This window comes from Nicotiana tomentosiformis, chromosome 7 (genome assembly GCF_000390325.3).
Source record: "Nicotiana tomentosiformis chromosome 7, ASM39032v3, whole genome shotgun sequence".
Classification (NCBI taxonomy): Eukaryota; Viridiplantae; Streptophyta; class Magnoliopsida; order Solanales; family Solanaceae; genus Nicotiana; species Nicotiana tomentosiformis.
The window spans coordinates 42,019,892-42,037,298 of record NC_090818.1 but is presented as its reverse complement, the minus strand read 5'-3'; the positions used below and the strand labels follow the sequence as shown (position 1 = coordinate 42,037,298).

The following is a 17,407-nucleotide window of genomic DNA, read 5'->3' as shown; positions in this document are numbered from 1 at the left end:
TCTCGTTAGTTTTGGTACAAGTTTGCCTTTGTCATTTTCTATTATTCTTTTGGTTCAAAAACGTTAGTTGGCCATGATTTTGAGTAATTTCCATTACTTCTTTATAGTTTATTGATTTCTTTAAGTTTAAGTGTTTTTGTTTCGTTATTTCTTTTATCGCTAGTAGCATATTTAGGCCGATCACATTGGGTAGGCAAACCTTTAGGGCGTTTATATTATAGTTTTTGTTGAGGCGAGAGGTTGTCCCTTTAGTTAACTAATTTATCCGGGGAATGCCCCGAAGAACTTTGTAAACATTCTGGAGGCCGTGACGAGCTTGTGGAGGAAGCATAGTATAGTTTTATATAGGATTTTTAATATTTTATTTTTCTTTTCTTCTCTTTTCTTTTTTTAGGTGGAGACAACCTCGAACCTCCTTTGTATTTTTTTTTTCCTTTTTATGTGTGTTTACCTTAATTAGAATATTCTTAAAAACCAACTTGATCATTTATGCAACCGTACTAGTTACGGGACTCGAAAAATGCCTAACACCTTCTCCCCTAGTCAAATGAACCCCTTACTTGAAATCTCTGGTGCAAACCGGTTTAGAGTCAAATATGTTTTTAAGGGAAAAATTGCTTTTAAATGGTGATTTAGCACACCGAGATAATATGCCAAGTGGCGACTCTGAGAAAATCTCTTTTAAACAAATATTTTTTGTTACTTAAAGAAATCAATAAACTATAAAGAAGTAATGGAAATTACTCAAAATCATGGCCAACTAACGTTTTTGAACCAAAAGAATAATAGAAAATGACAAAGTCAAACTTGTACGAAAACTAACGAGAATATAGATCGGCGGTATTTAAAGGGGGATTAAGAAGTTATTTGGAAGGAAAAAGAGAAAATCATACTACCAGATACACTACTCATGGGCATGAGTAAATACTTTATGACTAGAAATTTCAACGAGAATCACCAAAGTTATAGCGATTATCCAACGAAATATCAATTTGAAGTTAGCTTAGATCAAAGATCAGAAAATTCCCGCAACAATCAAGATTGAAATCATAAAAATGAAAAAGATAAAATAGAGCACATATTTTGATCCACAACAAACAAAACAAGAGAAAGGCCAGCATCACATTTCGATTCACAAGCACGATATTAAAATAAAGAGAGAAGAGAGTAAATTGACCTCTTATATAATCAGCAAACCTCCAAGTGTGAAAGTACGGAAACCCAAATCGAAAGTCTGTCGAACAGAGCTTGATATAAGAATGAATCGTAACCGTAGACCGAATTTGAAAATGTTATAAGATCAGGAACCTTGGACGACGACAACCTCGATGGGACCTCGAACCTGCCCGGAAACCTCAGACTACTACCTATGACGACCTCGAAACTTGTCGGAACACTTGATGGATCAGTGGTTTTCGACTGATGTTTAGCAAGTTTGATGGGGTTTTGGAGTGATTCAACATGAGAAGCTATGGTGTATTTATGGTATTGAATTGCCGCGTTTTGGAGTTTTCTTTCCAGACTTTTGTTTCTCATTCGTCCCCTCTCTCTTTCTCTATCTATGTGTATGTGCAGCTGCCTCGGTCCTCTCTCTAGGGTTAGTTCTAGGGTGTTATATCTGATGGGATATGTGGGCTGAGGGAATGAGCCATCCACTTTGGGCCTTTTTAGCCGGATTTGTGCTTAAAGGCCTAATTAACCAAAAATCTATCCACCCCACATCAACTCTTGCCTATTAAATAAAAAATAAAGATAAAATACTACTAAAATATTAACTAGCCCTACTTAAGTAGAAATAACTATTAAAATAAAACTAACCGTTAAAACAAAACTATTTTTGGTATTTTTCAAATATCATACTAAAAATAAAAAATAGGATTAGATTAAAATTATCACAAAATTAAAATAATATTTCTACCAAAAATACTAATATTCTTGAAAAAGATATGTAATGAGATAAAATAAACATGAGGAAGTGCGGTAACTTTTCAATGGTGAGTGTAGAGTAATAACTAGTGAGCAATGAAGGTGTGAAGCATCCGTAGAGGTAAAGCAGAATAAATGCTAACAGAGAAGCGAGAAGCAGAAGCAGTGGCGTGAAGACTGAAGCAGCGAGAAAGGGAAAGGGGAAAGTGGCATAAGGGATCTGGGGAATTGGGGCTTTGTTTTACTGGAGAGTTTTGTAAATTGGGATATGGGAAAGATCCTAAAAAGGATTTTAACTTTCTATTAGAAGTATAACTAGTGAATTATTTTTATATATCTGAATTTAAAAATGATTATTTAATAATACTTAAACTCTCAAAATAATAAAAACAGGTTTTTTTGTGATGACTAAAAAATATCTTCAATTTGTCAAATAGAAATCACCTTAACATATTCACGTTGGGTGGTTTTCTCATGAGATTTTAATGACTGACTCGTGTATCTTGACTTTGTAATGGCAGTCTGTGTTAGATGGAACATACCATGATTTTTATTATAAAAATAGTCCAACTGTAAAGATTCATAGCAAGCAAAACCTAATTAATTTAACATTACAGTATAGTGGTTTGATATAATTAATAATATAATTTTTTTTTTCTTTTCTCTTGGTTTCAATAACTTTAGAGTATTGAAATCATTATTAGCTTTTTATAAATCAAATTCCGGACACTGCAACCAAACGACTCGTTATATTTGAAGTTGGACATTTCTGACGCGTACAATTGAGCAAAAATAGACTTGTCAAAATATACGTTTGACCTTTTAATATATGCACTTTAGCTTTTAAAATAAAAACCGCTGTCATCCTAAAACTTTACAATGAGGTAATCAAACGGTCCTTCTTAGTTTTGTCCTGAAGCTAGGTATTTATGCCCACTTGATCGTTATATTTCTGCATATTCACTATGGAGTATTATTGTTTCAGTCATCGGTGTGAATGACATGATGGATTGCTATGTAAATGGAAATATATACCTAATTTTTGTCCCTCACATATTAAAATTTATTTTTAGTTTTCAAAGATGCGTTTTTGGTGTTCATCACGTCATTATTTTCTAATTTAGCATATTTAATCAACTTTATTTTTTGAGAAAGTTGAGACGTACAAGGATAGTCACATCTATAGTACTTTATAATAGTAAAATTCTTGACCTTTGTGTTAATAGGTTAAAAGAAAACAAATGAAATCATGGTACCTAGCTCAATTGGATAGAACTTTTATAACAAATAAAATTTTATCTAACAGAAAGATTCCTTTGCATATACTATTTCTATGTTTTACACCTCACAACTATCACTGTGCGCGTAACATAACATTATACACTCTCAACCCAAAAATAAATAAATTAGACACTCAAATGCATGGTGCCTGGACAAGTTCCGTTCTTCTAGATTAACAGCAGGTACAGTTGACCAATACAAAATTCACTCACAAAGGCGCAATTGCATTTGCTGGCCACACAATTTAAACTCATGATACGCATAGCATTCACTCACGCCTCACTCTACACGTTAACATAAATTCATACATAAAGCTGTAATCACCATTAACACAGAAAAAACCCTAAAGCTGCTATCTAGACCCCCATACTTCCCTGTTGCTAATCTTCACTTTCTACTCTAAAAAATCAAGCCACCACTACACAATATTATTGGTCTAAATAATAAAATATTGCAAAGGACAAATCCTTCCTTAGATGTCTAAATATGAGTAGATATCTCAGCTGCATTGTTGAAAAACTCAGCAGTAAATCGTGACTCATAATTTTAATATTTTATCAAGGATACTATCCAAACAGTAGAGTAGAGCATATTCAGGAGCGATGGCATTATCTTCTCTACATAAATGTGATGATCCGATAGGTCATCTCAGGTTTTTGAACTAAATTTTGTATTTCGAATCCTTAAATATCTCATTTTAGCCTTTTTCGACTTGCGTGCGCAGTCTGAGTATTGACCCGGAAGGCTTATATGTTAAAAATAAGAATTTTTACCTTAAAAGTTAATTTTAGTTGATTTCGTGAATAAATAGACACAGACCCATATTTTGACGGTCCCTGTGGGTCCGTATTAAAATATGGGACCTGGGCATATGCCCGAAGTCGAATTCCGAGGTCCCTAGCTCGAGATATGAATTTTTGTTGAAAAATTAAAAATCTGAAAATTTAATGGTTTTAAGAATCTATTCATGTTTGGCATTATTGATATCGGGCCCGTATTTTGGTTTCGGAGCCCGATACAGGTTCAATATAATATTTATGACTTATCTGTGAAGTTTGGTAAGAAACGGAGTTAGTTTGACGTAATTCGGACGTCCGGTTGTGAAAATAGAGGATTTAAAGCTTTCTTAAAAATTTCATTCGATTTGGTGTTCAATTCGTAGTTCTAGGTGTTATTTTGGCGATTTGATCGCGCGAACAAGTTCGTATGATATTTTAGGTCTTGTGTGAATGTTTGGTTTGGAGCCCCGAGGATTCGGGTGAGTTTCGGATAGGCTACGGGATGTTTTGGGACTTAGGAAAAATCTGGTTTCTGCAGTTTCAGTGCCTTCTAGTTTCCTTCTTCGCGTTCGCGAAGGCACTCTCGCAAACGCGAGTAGAAACTCGGCTGGCTGAATTTTATTTCTTCACGAACACGAAGGCTGGGTCGCGAACGCGGAGCGATGGGGGCTTTACCCTTCGCGAATGTGACCAGCTCAACGCGAACGCGTAGTGATAGGGACCTGGGGGAGGGGGTCAGTCACTCTTTCCCTGCTTTAACTGTTACATGCTTTTTCTTGTATTTCCATGCTTAACTGCTACTTGTTGTATATTGTTTCTTCTTATTGAAAGTAGTAGATATCCCGTAGTTTCATTATCTCCTATTACTTGTTTAAGCTGTTCTTATTGGTGTTTTAGTGATATTCTAGATTGGTCTCGCTGAGTAATATTACTTGTGTAAGGTATTATTGAGTACAAGCTTTTCATTTCCCTGTTCTAAAGCTTAAGTATTGAGAAGGGTCTGGTGTTAAATTGTGAAATTTCTATACTTCATGTGTAATTGATATGAATATGGTGGGATCGGGTTGCGCGCCGCAACATGTGGAATAAGGGTGATATATATTAAGGAGGAATAAAGGTGAATTGATATTATACGGTGGGATCAGGTTGCAAGCCGCAGCATGTGTAATAAGAGTGGAATGTGATGAAATAAGGGTGAACCGTGATTGTGATTATTATGATATAGTGGGATCGGGTTGCACGCCGCAATACTTTTATCTATATTCTGTTGTTTATGATATTAAGAAGAAATAAGAGAGGACGGTGGGATCGGGTTGCGCGCCGCAATAATTTATATGTTGGTGTTCTTTCTTTGACTGTGTTAGTTGTACGGTAGTCTTGAATTTCACTTAAGGATTGGTAATAGCTGAACACTGATGAAACAAGTTGGGTACCATATTTATTTCTTGCAAGTTACTGTTTTTACTTTATTCTTCCTTCTTTTCTGCCTTTACTATTCACTGTATGAAGATTTTATTGTGAGTGTCCCGACGTAGCCTCGCCATTCCTTCGTCGAGGTTAGGCTAGGCACTTACTAATACATGATGTCGGTTGTACTAATACTGCACTCTGCACTTCCTGTGCAGATTTTGTAGCTGGTAGTGGCTGATCGAGAGGTTGGCTGTAGACTTCACAGTTAGGAGACCCAAGGTAGTCCTGTTAGCGTCCGCAGGCCCTAGATTCAGGGTAGTGGTTGATACGCATGAGGAAGCGGGTAAAATATTTGTGGAAGTGGTGTAGGCCAATGTGAGTCCTGTGGATGTGGAGCATATGGCAGTGCATTATGGATAGAGTAGTGGAAATGTGAGGTATGACTTTGGGGATTTATTGGAGAGAAGTAGCATCGAGGAGGATTATCTGGAGTACGGAGATATTCATGGGGTCGATGTTGAGGCTGAAAGCGTTGAGCAGGAACGCCCACTAGGACTTGTCATTGGCGGGGCTCAACAACATTAGAAGGGCTATTTTTGGGAAAGGTAGTTGGAGGACGAACGATGGAGCTACTAGGAAGGTTAGGAAAGCTGTGATAAGTGGGAAAATTCGGAGAATATGGTGGATCATTTGACACTATTACCGGAGCTTGGGTAAGGGTAGCATCTAGGAAGCTAGGTGGTGGCGGGGGTGGTGCCTTCCCAGTCATCCAAGCCTGATAAATGTCCCCCATGTGTTGTCTCAACATCCGTACCTCTTCAACTAACCCAATGTCATGTTCAACCAACTGCTTTCGTGTACCAATATCCACTAACTCAACTCTGTTGTCGTCTGTCATTGCCTTTCGACTTTATGTTGTAGGAAAGAGTTACCAGTTTAAGAACCACACACCAACCACCCTTCTCAATAATGAAGATAACAAAGAGGAACAAAATGAAGTCATCACGTTAGCGTTAGGGCATTTAACATAAGATAATCTCACATTATGTGCAATGCACATAGTCACAGTTATCGGTTCTAAAATTACTCCGAGGTTACGAAGGTCATATGGCATCATCCCAATTTTACTCTCATTGCCCTTTTCTTCTTCGTTTCCTCTCTTGCGCTCCTTGATTTGCTCATTTCTTCCCTCTCTTTTCTTTCTGATTATCGCACTTTTCTTGCATCCCGCAGTTTCCTCTCATTTTTCACATCCCACAACTTCATCTATTTTTTTCTTTCTTTTTTTTTTTCAAATAATTTCTAAAATGATTCGATCGAACCCGATGTAGGTTGCCTACGTATCATGTTCCACATGAATCAGACCAAGCGTAATTTATTTTACTTTATTATAACATTTGAAAATACAAAAATAGTTTCACTTTTAATGTTTAGTTTTATTTTAGTAGTTTATTTTAATTAATTAAGAGTGATTTTTATATTATTATAAAAACATTATATTATTTAGTCTTCTTAGCCCAAATTTAAACCCAAAAGACATAGACCCAACCCAATTTTTCTAAATCCAAACCCCACGACCCATCAGCTTATCCCCTGACCCGCACCAGTTAACCCAGCCCATCACCTTTTAATCTTGGCCCTCTATTTGACTTTAATCCTATGGCCAATATTAATTCCCCCAAACCAAAATAAAAGCGACATCTCCCATGAACCTTAAAGAAAAAAAAAAGGATCAGCCACCCTATCTTCCAAGACCCAGCCACCGCACCACCCCATCTCCGTCTCCGCCGCCTACGCTTCCTCCTCCTCCGACGCTTCTGCTGTTACTAATTCCGTCGCCGCTGCAGTTTCAATCTCGAACGGAGTCTTTGTTCTGATATTTCCACATATTGGAACCTTACTGTCGTTTTTTTATGCTTAATCCATTTGCGAAGCTCATGTCGGATGGTTTTTCCGGCTCCGCCGTCCCAAACTTTTGCTCGTCACTTCTCCTCTAAGCAGCAAAATCAGCGGTAAACTGCTAAAAAACTCAATCCAGCTACGCCGGGAAAGCACTTCCAAATCGGGTCTGTCGAGGACTTCCGTTCGTGGTTTCCGGATGAGGTCCCAAATTTGATTCGTGTTCCAATTTTATGGCTCTACACCAGCTACTTTGAGGTCATTTCTTTACTTTTCCTATTCCATTTTTTATCATTATACATGTTTGTCTTTTGTGTTTCTTTGCCTCACTTATCTTTAATGTGATGAATGTATTAATTTTTGTTCTTTTCCTTATTAGCTTAACACGTTGAAGTGGTGAGAATAGTGGATTGATTTAGAAAAAAGTTATTTGGTTAAATTGCTTTGCAAAACTATTTTATTGATACTGAATCCATACGAATTAGGTACAAAGAAAATAGTTGGATTGTGGAGCTGAAAGATTGAGCCCATTAGTAATTAACTATTTCTCACATGCTTTAAAAATTGGGCTTGGTCAAATACCTAAAATAAAAAGTCAAAAGATTTCCAGCATGGTTTAGTTAGTTCTGTTTTATTTGCTTTATTTATTTTATTATCTCTAGTAGCATGTTTAAGCCGGTTACATTCGGGTAGGCAAACTTTAGGGTTGGTTTTCTTTTATTTTATTTTTATTCGAGGTGAGAGGTTGTTCCTTTTAGTTTATACTCATGGGAATGCCCCGTGGATTTTGTATATATTTTTATCCGGGGTATACCCCATAGTGAATGTAATTGAAGGCCGTGACGGACATCGCAGAGTAAGCATAGTATAGGTTAATTTATTATTTTAATTTTCTTTTCGTGTAATTTTCTTTCATATAGGTGGGGACGACCTCGGACCTCTTTTGTGTTTATTTTTCTGTGTGTGTTTTTACCTTAATCTGAGTATTCTTTAACGTCAACCGGATCAAGTATGCAATCGTACTCGTTACGAAACTTGAGGAATGCCTAACACCTTCTCCCCGGGTCAAATGAACCCCATTATCTAGAATTTCTGGTGCAGACTATGCTTTAGAGTCTAAATGTGTTTTGAAGGAAAATTATTTTTTTTAAAAAATGGTGACCTGGCACACCGAAACTAAATGTCAGGTGGCGACTCTGAAAAATCTTTTGAAACACAATCTTTTGTCACTTTCGAATTTGAAAACCATTTTGAGTTTTTAAATCTTTTTATTCTTTTAAGAGGGTTTGTTAAGGTGAAAAAAGGGGTGTGACAGCTTTGGCGACTCTGCTGGGAAGTTGCAGGTTCGAGCTGGTACTTGATCTTGTTGGCTTTTTAAAATATTCTGTTGAGTTTTTTATGTTTTATTTGGTTTATTTGTTTTTATTTATTTATTTTTGTTTATGTCGTTTTATTATTTGCTAGTTGTTTACGTGTTTACAGTTTTTCCTTTATGTGTTACTGCTTTATAACTGTCATCATTTTCATTACCCGTTCAATTCTTTCTGCAACAAGTCTCGTAGTACGCGTCGCGTACACGAATACTTTGTTGAGTCACCTTTATTTTAGGAGGGGGGCCGTCAGACGTATGGAGTGGGTGGAAAGCTTGAGCAGTCACCATCGACCATACGCTCCCCCGGACTGCCTTTTCTAGTGAACTCCAAAACTCAGGTCAAAGGTCATGCTTATTTGCATCATATCATTGTGACTTAGTAGGGCTCGGTCCTAGGTACCGTGTTCCTTCATAGGAAGCTTGTCCAAATTGTGTCAAGTGGGCCCATGGCCCAAAAGGACATTCAATCATCCCTATGTGATACATGCAACATCTTTGAGGGTAGAAAGGTCATTTGGCGGAATGATGTTTGGGAAATAAGGTTGAAAATGAAGCAAGTAGGGCCCAGTTATATTTTTCTTTCACAACTTTTTCAAGAAAAGACCAAAAAAAAATCAAAAAGATATTGCACTTTCCCATCATTTTTGTAAATGAAGCAAGTAGGGCCCAGTGAAACTATTTTTGTATTTTTAAATGTTATAATAAAGTAAAATAATCTACGCTTGGTCTGATTCATGTGGAACATGATACGTAGGCAACCTACATCGGGTTCGATCAAATCAATTTAGAAATTATTTGAAAAAAAAAAAGAAAGAAAGAAAAAAGAAAAAAATAGATGATGTTGTGGGATGTGAAAAATGAGAGAAAACTGCGGGGTACAAGAAAAGTGTGATAATCAGAAAGAAAAGAGAGGGAAGAAATGAGCAAATCAAGGAGCGTAAGAGAGGAAACGAAGAAGAAAAGGGCAATGAGAGTAAAATTGGGATGATGCCATATGACCTTTATAGCCTCGAAGTCATTTTAGAACCGATAACTGTGACTAGGTGCATTGCACATAATGTGAGATTATCTTATGTTAAATGCCCTAACGCTAACGTGATGACTTCATTTTGTTCCTCTTTGTTATATTCATTATTGAGAAAGGTGGTTGGTTTGTGGTTCTTAAACTGGTAACTCTTTCCTACAACATAAAGTCGAAAGGCAATGACAGCCGACAACAGAGTTGAGTTAGTGGATATTGGTACACGAAAGCAGTTGGTTGAACAGGACATGGGGTTGGTTGAAGAGGTAAGGATGTTGAGACAACATATGGCGGACATGTATCAGGTTTGGATGACTGGGAAGGCACCACCCCCGCCACCACCTAGCTTCCTAGATGCTACCCTTACCCAAGCTCCGGTCATAGTGTCAAATGATCCACCATATTCTCCGGATTTTCCCGCTAATCACAGCTTTCCTAACCTCCCTAGTAGCTCCATCGTTCGTCCTCCAACTACCTTTCCCAAAAATAGCCCTTCTGATGTTCTTGAGCCTCGCCAATGACAAGTCCTAGTGGGCGTTCCTGCTCAACGCTTTCAGCCTCAACATCAACCCCATGAATATCTCCGTACTCCAGATAATCCTCCCCGATGCTACTTCTCTCCACAAAATTTCCAAAGTCATACCTCACCTTCCCACTACTCTATCCATAATGCATTGCCATATGCTCCACATCCACAGGACTCGCATTGGCCTACACCACTTCCACAAATATTTTACCCGCCTCCTCATGCATGTTAACCACCTACCCGCAAGAGGTTCCAACCGAGGCCAGAGTACAAAATGAAAAGGCAGCAGCAAAGAGAAAAGTCTTTCACTCCTATTAGAGAATCATACGCTAGTTTGTTCCAAAGGTTGAGGCAATTGGACATGTTGAAGCCAATTCAGATAAAAATGCCGAACCCCCTTCCAAAGAATTTTGATTATTTCCAAAGGTGCGCATATTGCTCTAATGCCCCCGAGCACAATATAGAAAAGTGTTGGCATCTGAAAAGAGCAGTCCAGAAGTTTATTGATGCAGGTGACATTACCGTACAAAATCCAGATACAACGGATACTAGCCAAAGTCCTTTGCTTGTTCATAATGAGACACATATGGTGGCATAATTTGTGTTGAAAAGGAATGTGAGAAATCTTCTGCATTTCTTGGAGGGCCACTTACCGCAAAGTTTTCAGCGCTATCAGTCTCGGTTCCAGAAGTTGATCTTAAGAACGAGTTGGCAAAAGGGACCCAAAAGCTATTTGCTAAGGTCAACGTGATCGAGACTTGTGAAGGTTCTGGTAATGTCGATGTGCGACTTAGTGGCTAAGATGTCGAGCTTGGTAATTGGAAAGACACTCCTTTCTTGGCTAGCCAGGGAGGAGTTTTGGTGGTTGATTTTGTTGTCATTTCTGTTTGTCCGGGTTATTTTAGGGTCGTAATCCGGATATTGTTTTGTGGCTCAAACCCTTCTTCCTCATGTTTTTCCTAGTTCGTTTAGTTATAGTAACTCGTCTAGTGTTATCTAGGATCGTTCCAAGGTTGTAACCCATGTCTATTTTGCTTGTTTTGTTTTTCAAACCCTTTCACCGTCTGTCTAATGCAATCTCATATTTTCTGTTATTTCTAGTTAGTTTTTGTTTAGTTCTCTTTTCCTTTTATAGTTTTTTTCATGCTGACTCTAGTGACATGATTTGCACGCGGAATTCTCAGCCTGGTCTTGAAAATTAGTCTAATCAGGAAGCAATGAAACAAATTTTGAAGATGATAGGGACATTTGAGGGAAAGAAGTAAAGATTTGAATATTTTGAGATCATTTAAATCCCGAATTGTATGAAACTGGGCAGATAGTTTGGGAAGTTAATAGGACGACAAGGATTTGGTATAAGAGAGTGCATCCTAGAATTTTTGAAGCAAGCAACTTTGAGTTCAAGTGCATCTCAGGTTACAAGATAAAGCCAAGGGAGTTTGTCCCAAACTGACGGAGGGTATTCATTGTGAAGAAGAAATCACCCAATGAGAGTTCTGTACTTGACACGACACTAAAGAAAGATGGAAGGCATATCTGGGATATAAATACCGATGCTACAAAAGAAATGCTGTGCATGATCTTCATTTTTCATCCTCAAGTTGCATGTGTCGTACTTGGCATTTTCAGAGATTGGGAGGCCCTCTTTCAACTACCCAAACACTTTATACCCTTCGGTACCCTTTTGAGCCTGTGCTGATCTCTTTGACTTTTCCTCTTTTGGAATCAAGTTAAAGTCATAAAAAAGAAAAAAAGAAAAAAAGAAGAAGAAGTTTGTATCCCCATAGGTTTGTTTCATAATCCCACGAAGTCAAGAGTGGGGCAATTTTCGTAGAAATTCCATATAAAAAAAAGGAAGAGGTTCAAATTCTCTTGTTTTATAAACCGGGGCAAAGTTTTAAAATACATTCCAAAAGTTATAAATAAATTATCCATTTTATCTTAGTTTGAATTTGAGCCTTCATGCCTTTCTTTCTTTCTTTCTAATCCTGTCCAAAAGTCACATTAAAGTCCAAAAAAGACCTCCCATATGATCTTTGAGAGTGCCGAGTTAGACATGCCAGGAGCATATGATATTTTTACCATGGTTAATGCTTTGTCATCTGCAGAATCAGAGGAAATAAGAAGAAAAGAAGAAAATGAGAGAGTCTTATAGGTGAAAACCCTCACGGGCACCATAAGGAGATGGTGAGTTGAGAGAAAGAACAAAATGAGAGAGGCTTGATAGTAAAAACCCTTCAGGGCACTACAAGTCGACTGAGGATCGTGAATTAGATAGGACAATTGGAGCATTGAAACCTAGTTTCACAGCTTAGAGGTATGACAAGAATGGAAGATTAGACTTGCTTGACAGATCATGCCACTTATTCCAAGATGCACGTCATGATCATTAGAGTTGGTGTTACATCAGAAAACTTTCTACTTTGTAATTCTTTTGTTAGATGTCATATCTTTCCATTGTCCCTTTACTTTGTTCTTCTTGCTTTGTTTAAGTCCTCTTTTTGAGTCTGCTCTGTCAGAACAAGTGAGAAATGACTTCAAAATTTGCTACCAGCTTTCCAATTGCACAAAGCGAAGTGTGACTAGCACATCAAAGTGGCATAAGTCAGGGAAAAGTGGCATTCGTACTGAGTTGATAACAATTGAAGTGCTTTGGGATTCATGTGAAATGCAAAGGTTCGGTAAATGTCAATTCATGGGTACAATGCAACAGATAGAGGATTTGGGCTTGAACGGATCATAGGTATTTTCTGTGATAAGGGTGACAGAGAAAGTGGTTAGCCAATAACAATCAAGGTCTTCCAAGTTGAAATTAAAGTTATCATGGCAAGTGTAGGAGCAATCACCCTCAAGATCAAGGCCACAAATCAACCACTATGTTTTAAACTCACAAGTCTTCTTTGCTTGAAACAGGGACGAAGACTATGTCCAAATCAAAGATTGGAAGTTGGAATTTTTCAGGTATCGTGCCCAAATTTTGGGAGCACAAAGGTTGTTTGAGAAGGTTTTTACCTAGTTGAGAAGATCATACCTCCTAGGCATTCTCCCTAGTTGGAAGAATTTATAGTTTTTCTTAAGTTCAGGGGTCCCGCCTGGAGAATAGGGTCAATTGTTAGTTTCCTTAAGTTTTAATCTTTAGTTTTTTGAGTTCAGGGGTCCCGCCTGGAAAATATGGTCAATTTTTAGTTTAGTCAAGCTCAGTTTATAGTTTTCCTCAAGCTCAACCTCAAATATAGGAGATGCACTTCCTAGTTTGGGTTTTTCAGATTCTATTTCTTTAGGAGGTGCACTTCCTAATTTTATGTTAAAGGCTTCACCCTTAGGAGACGCACTTCCTAGTGTGAGTCATTTAAGTTCATCCCTAGGAGACGCACTTCCTTGTTTGAGTAATTTAAGTTCACCCCTAGTAGACTCACTTCCTAATCTGGATCTTTCAGGTTATTCTTTTAGGAGACGTACTTCCTAGTTTGGGTCATTCAGGTTTTATTTTTAGCAGACGCATTTGCAAGTCAAATTTTCTTGGTTTTACTAATAGGAGACGTACATACTAGTCGAGTCTTTAGTTTTACTCTCATCATTGCATCAATAGCATAGGTATTTTACAGTTTTGCTAACAACTCACAAATCTTCCTAGTGTAAACTGAGGCAGAAAATTTTGTTTGTTGTGTTGTTTTAATTGCAGGCACCCACTTGAAAAATGAAGGGAAATATTTCAGAAATCAATTTTAGGTTCAAGTCATTGGCAGGCGCCCACCTGGAGAACGAGGAAATTTATTTCAATTTTAAAGTCATCAGGCGCCCACCTGGAGAATGAGGGAATTTATTTTAAGTTTTAAGTCATCACGCGCCCACCTGGAGAACGAGGGAATTTATTTCAAGTTTTAAGTCATCAGGCGCCCACCTGGAGAATGAGGGAATTTATTTCAAGTTTTAAGTCATCAAAAGCCCACCTGGAGAATGAGGGAATTTATTTCAAGTTTTAAGTCATCAGGCGCCCACCTAGAGAACGAGGGAATTCATTTCAAGTTTTAAGTCATCAGGCGCCCACCTGGAGAACGAGGGAATTCATTTCAAGTTTTAAGTCATCCGGCCCCCACCTGAAGAACGAGGGAATTTATTTCAAGTTTTAAGTCATCAGGCGCCCACCTGGTGAACGAGGGCACCTGAAGAACGAGGGAATTTATTTCAAGTTTTAAGTCATCAGGCGCCCACCTGGAGAACGAGGGAATTCATTTCAAGTTTTAAGTCATCAAGCGCCCACCTGGAGAACGAGGAAATTCATATCAAGTTAAGTCATCAGGAGCCCACCTGTAGAACGAGGGAATTTATTTTAAGTTTTATGTCATCAGGCTCCCACCTGGAAAATGAGGGAATTTATTTAAAATTTTAAGTCATCAGGCGCCCACCTGGAGAATGAGGGAATTTATTTCAAGTTCAAGGCATTAGCAGGCACCCACCTGGAGAATGAGAAAATTTATTTTAAGTTTTAAGTAATTACTAGGCGCCCACCTAGAGAATGAGGAAATTCATTTCAAGTTCAAGGCATTAGCAGGCGCCCATCTGGAGATTGAGGGAATTCATTTTAAGTTTCAAGTCATTAGCAGGCGCCCACCTGGAGAACGAGGGAAGTCATTTCAGAATTCACTTAGAGTTCGAGTTAGAGGCATCAGGAGCCCGCCCGAAGAATAGAGTCAACTTTCGATTTTCAAGTTCAAGAGGCATCAGGAGCCCGCTTGAAAAACAGGGTCAACTTTTAATTTTCAAGTTCAAGAAGCATCAGGAGCCCGTTTGGAGTACATGGTCAATTTTTATTTTCCAAGTTCAAGTTAGAGAAGCATCATGAGCCCGCCTGAAGAACAGGGACAACTTTCAGTTTACAAGTTCAAGTCAGAGAGGCATTAGGAGCCCGCCTGAAGAACAGGGTCAGCGTTCAATTTTCAAGTTCAAGTTAGAGAAGCATCAGGAGAAGCCCTCCTGAAGAACAGGGTCAACTTTTAGTTTACAATTTCAAGTCAGAGAAGCATCAGGAGCCCGCCTGAAGAACATGGTCAACTTTCAATTTTCAAGTTCAAGGTATAGAAGCATCAGGAGCCTGCCTGAAGAACAACGTCAATTTTCAGTTTACAAGTTCAAGTCGAAGAGGCATCAGGATCCCGCCTGAAGAACAGGGTCAACTTTCAGTTTTCAAGTTCAAGTTAGAGGCAGCAGGATCCCGCCTGAAGAATAGGGTTAACCTCCAGTTTTTTTCAAGTCAAATGAGAAGTAGCACGAGCCGCATGAAGGACAAGGTTTGCAAGCTCGAGTCTACCGCAAGTTCACGTTTATTTCAAGTGCAAGCAGCAGGGTGCACGCATGAAGAATAGGGTCAACTTCCAGTGTTCTTTAGACTCAAGTCAGCAGGATGCCCACTTGAAGAATGGGGTTGAATTTTCAGTTTCATGATTGAAGGATCAAGTGGATATTCAAGGAAGATTCGAGACAAGAAGTAGATACGATCTTGTATTTTTTTTTATTTTTGATGTAATTTTTCCTTTTATTTTTTATATAATGGAAGGAACCGCAGACCGGAACCTCGACGGCGCCTCAATCGGCTCTCCACCTCGGTATACTCCATCACTCTTCTCACTTTTGAACTACACGTGGCCTGATTCCTGTATAGTCAAGGATATGTAGGCAGCTCAAATACCAAGGCTCGGTCACAATCTTTTGTCCATCTTTATTTCGTTTTGAATAAGCGTCGGGTCATAAATCAATTACGTTGCTTATTGTTAGCCTATTTTTCACTTTTAATCTAATAGTAGAACATAAAATTCGAAAACACAAAAAAATAGTTTCACTTTGTATTTTTTACCTCATTACATATCTTTTTCAAGAATATTAGTATTTTTGGTAGAAATATTATTTTAATTTTGTGATGATTTTAATCTAATCCTATTTTTTATTTTTAGTATGATATTTGAAAAATGCCAAAAATAGTTTTGTTTTAACGGTTAGTTTTATTTTAATAGTTATTTCTACTTAAGTAGGGCTAGTTAATATTTTGGTAGTATTTTATCTTTGTTTTTTATTTAATAGGCAAGAGTTGATGTGGGGTGGATAGATTTTTGGTTAATTAGGCCCATTTTAAGCACAAATCTAGCTAAAAAGGCCCAAAGTGGACTGCCCATTCCCTCAGCCCACATACCCCATCAGATATAACACCCTAGAACTTACCCTAGAGAGAGGACCGAGGCAGCTGCACATACACATAGATAGAGAAAGAGAGAGGGGACGAACGAGAAACAAAAGTCTGGAAAGAAAACTCCAAAACTGAAAAACGCAACAATTCAATACCATAAATACACTAGAGCTTCTGCATGTAGAAAACCCAGTTGAAACTTCACTTAAAGTACCATTGTTCTCCTGCTGAATCACTCCAAAACCCCCATCAAACTCGTTAAAAATCAGTCAAAACCCACTGATCAATCAAGTTTTCCGGCGAGTTTCGAGGTCGTCGTACGTAGTAGTTTGAGGTTTCCGGGCAGGTTCAAGGTCCCATCGAGGTTGTCGTCGTCCAAGGTTCCCGATCTTAGAACATTTTCAGATTCGGTCTACGGTTACGATTCATTCTTATATCAAGCTCTGTTCGACAGACTTTCGATTTGGGTTTCCGTACTTTCACATTTGGAGGTTTGCTGATTTTATAAGAGGTCAATATACTCTCTTCTCTCTTTATTTTAATATCGTGCTTGTGAATCGAAATGTGATGCTGGCCTTTCTCTTGTTTGTTTGTTGTGGATCGAAATATGTGCTATGTTTTATCTTTTTCATTTTTATGATTGCAATTCTTCAATCTTGATTGTTGCGGAAATTTTCTGATCTTTGATCTAAGCTAGCTTCAAATTGATATTTCGTTGGATAATCGCTATAACTTTGGTGATTCTCGTTGAAATTTCTAGTCATAAAGTATTTGCTCATGCCCATGAGTAGTGTATCTGGTAGTATGATTTTCTCTTTTTCCTTCCAAATAACTTCTTAAGCCCCCTTTAAATACTGTCGATCTATATTCTCGTTAGTTTTGGTACAAGATTGCCTTTGTCATTTTCTATTATTCTTTTGGTTAATTCAAAAACGTTAGTTGGCCATGATTTTGAGTAATTTCCATTACTTCTTTATAGTTTATTGATTTCTTTAAGTGATCTTCTTTAGCTGAT

The 17,407-nt window shown here is 37.9% G+C and overlaps 1 long non-coding RNA gene across 1 annotated transcript; it reads left to right on the top strand.

Moving 5' to 3' along the window:
- Positions 1-5,634: 5,634 nt before the first annotated feature.
- LOC138896470 (uncharacterized) lies at positions 5,635-15,985 on the top strand. The gene is made up of 2 exons (XR_011409645.1): positions 5,635-7,553; positions 13,897-15,985. It is a non-coding gene; the product is annotated as an uncharacterized lncRNA (long non-coding RNA).
- Positions 15,986-17,407: the final 1,422 nt, after the last annotated feature.